The sequence below is a fragment of the Cryptomeria japonica genome, chromosome 3 (genome assembly GCF_030272615.1).
Source record: "Cryptomeria japonica chromosome 3, Sugi_1.0, whole genome shotgun sequence".
Taxonomy (NCBI): Eukaryota; Viridiplantae; Streptophyta; class Pinopsida; order Cupressales; family Cupressaceae; genus Cryptomeria; species Cryptomeria japonica.
The window spans coordinates 961,389,040-961,391,997 of NC_081407.1; the positions used below are offsets into that span (position 1 = coordinate 961,389,040).

Consider the following 2,958-nt stretch of genomic DNA (forward strand, 5'->3'; position numbering starts at 1 on the left):
CAACTAAGTCAAGCCCATAACCTTGATGGGCCCAACAAAAAATTAGCTATACTAATTTCATATAACCTTCTCAAAAAGTTTTCACCTTCCAAACCATAACCTTACCTCTCTGAACCATCTAGAGACAAAGTGATAATAATTTGCAAAGCTCCAATTTTATCCAACAAAATAGTGTTTCAGTCGTCCTATATCCACTGCAATGATTCTCAAAGGCAGGCTCGCCAAACATAACCAGTTCTCGCCAAACATGATTCCTTACAGTCACAACCAGAATATGTTAATCGTCAACTTGCAGCGAAAGTGGAGTACAGAGATTATTCTTGTCTCTCCTGCATTCAATCCAAACAATATGGCTGACATCTGACAAGTGCCAGCTGAGTAACTTCACGGGAGTTTTAAACCCAAAAACATGAGCTGGAGAACGTGAATGGCATCATTTAGATCACGAGAAATGTGGACACGCAATCTATATAATGGAAGCCTCGGTTCTCTTCTTCTTCACTTCTTAAAGTTTAGGGCAGAAAATTCAATGGCAACTGCAAGGCTGCCATGGCCAGTTATGCTACTCTTCTTTGCTATGCTCATTAGTCTTGTTCAATACACAGAAGCTTCTTATGAAAACATAAGAAGCTGCCACCCCCACCTTACTACTACAAATCTCCACCACCACCACCTTATTATTACAAATCTCCTCCTCCACCACCACCATCACCACCGCCACCATCTCCATCCCCACCACCACCATCGCCACCACCACCATCTCCATCCCCACCACCACCTTATCATTACAAATCACCACCATCTCCATCTCCATCCCCACCACCACCTTATCATTACAAATCGCCGCCGCCTCCACCCCCATCTCCATCCCCACCACCACCTTATCATTACAAATCACCCCCTCCTCCACCACCATCTCCATCTCCACCACCACCCTATCATTACAAATCTCCTCCTCCTCCACCACCATCTCCATCTCCATCTCCCCCACCTCCTTATAAATCTCCATCACCAGTCCACAAGTATCCACCACCACCACCACCTTATTAGTAAGATCTCATGACAGGTATATAATGTTATTCTGTCTCAGTTCTTTCTATCCAATCGATCGTCTACTGACTAGAGTGGTTTTGTTTTCAGGTGAAGGATAGCTTAATCTCTGTGGCAGATTTTTATCAATTTCAGTTAATCTTCAATAACTATGATTCTCGTTCTAAGCTATAACGAGCAAGGTCATAGGCCTCCTTTGAAATGTGTAATCTTTCTCTGGTTAAATAAAAATTGATCATTTGTTCAATCTGGTTTTGTTTCTTTGTCATTTTACAAATATCAAAATCTTTTTCAAATTTAGAAATGTGTAGTACTAATATTGATATCTTAAATATATCTATCTCAATTTATGATAAAAGATTGTTAACTCATTTATATCTTTATAAATATCCTAAATACATCTATTTAAAATACTGAAAAGCTCATGCCATTACACTGATTCTTTACTGTCATTGTAGATGGCTCTCTGTCATTACAGAAAGTTTCTAACTTATGTCATTGGTATCCAAGTCTGAAAATGCTCGAAAGCATGACATCACATTCTGAGAAGTAAAAATGGAATGAAATTATGGGTTTACAGTGATTCTTTCGAGTTCTTTCAATGACATGGTGGACTCTGGTTCTCAACAGGCTTTGAAGGAAGAAAATGAAGCCAAGGACGATCGATAAGATGATTAAATCTATCAATCACAAGTCTTCCTTTGGAGATAAGTTAATTTTTAAATGAAGGATAATGAATGTATCAAAACTGTTTTGTCTTGTGTGATATTACCCCATGCGTTGATTTTGTCCTTTTTCAGTTGCAAATGGACCACTTTCTACCCTTCATTTGTCTGATTAGAAAAAATATGCTTCTTAGCTAGAACAGGAATGATCTTTACGTTTCCTTTCCTCAAGTAACCTAATGGAACGTTCATGTGAGTTTCTGGAATGATGTCTACGTTTCCTTTCCTAAAGTAACCTAATGGAACATTCATGTGAGTTTTTTAAAATTTAATTGTGTTTATTCTGAGGATATATATATATATATATATATCTATCTATCTGAACATTTATTTTTAAAATTTTCAATCCATTTATATGTATAAATTATTATGTATTTATCTCATATTTTTACAAACATACAATTTTAATATATTTATTTTATCCAAGTATTTTTCACATTTCTTATTATTGTTTCTAGATTTGATTGTGTGTGTTTTTTTATATCAATGTTTCGGATCACACTCTATGATCCATCATCAATATGTTGAAGAGCGCAAGGAGTGATCCAAACGTTGATGCAAAAAACACACACAATCAAATCTAGAAACAACAGTTCGAAACAAAATGGATTGTGGAGAATTAATATCATTAATTTTTAACATTTATTCATATGTCTATTCAAATGAATTTGTTAGCCATCTAGATATACCATTTGATACAATTTGATTTTATATGCTAGCATTTAAGGATATTCATTTGCATTCATATAGACATATAAGAATTCATATGTTCTTTCTTATTATAAAGCATTGAAAGAATAATTAATAATGTCACTAGTACATTCGGGTCAAAATTTCGACGGCAAATAGTCGGAATTCCAATGAAATTTCGTCGCACTACCGACAAAAAAAGTCATCGAAAACTTTGTGTCGGAAGTTCCGACTTTCCTTGTGGTCGTCACAATTCCGACATCACCTCCAACCTTTCCGACAGCCGCCATGGATGCTCATACCCTGAAAGAATACCGTCGCGATCTTGGCCTACCGTCGGAATTTCGACACCAAAGGGTAAAATTCCGACAGAGGAGTGTCGTCGGAACTCTCCTGGAGTCATCCGACAGCATCCTCGTCGGAACTCTCCTGGACTCCAAGAGAGTTCTGACGAGGATGTTGTGCATCCGACGACACTCCTCTGTCGGAATTT

General features: G+C 37.2%; 1 non-coding gene across 1 annotated transcript; it reads left to right on the plus strand.

The window, feature by feature from the left end:
* The first annotated feature begins 495 nt into the window (after positions 1-495).
* On the plus strand, positions 496-1,297 carry LOC131035596 (uncharacterized). The gene is made up of 2 exons (XR_009371901.1): positions 496-1,066; positions 1,141-1,297. It is a non-coding gene; the product is annotated as an uncharacterized LOC131035596 (transcript).
* The last annotated feature ends 1,661 nt before the right edge of the window (positions 1,298-2,958 follow it).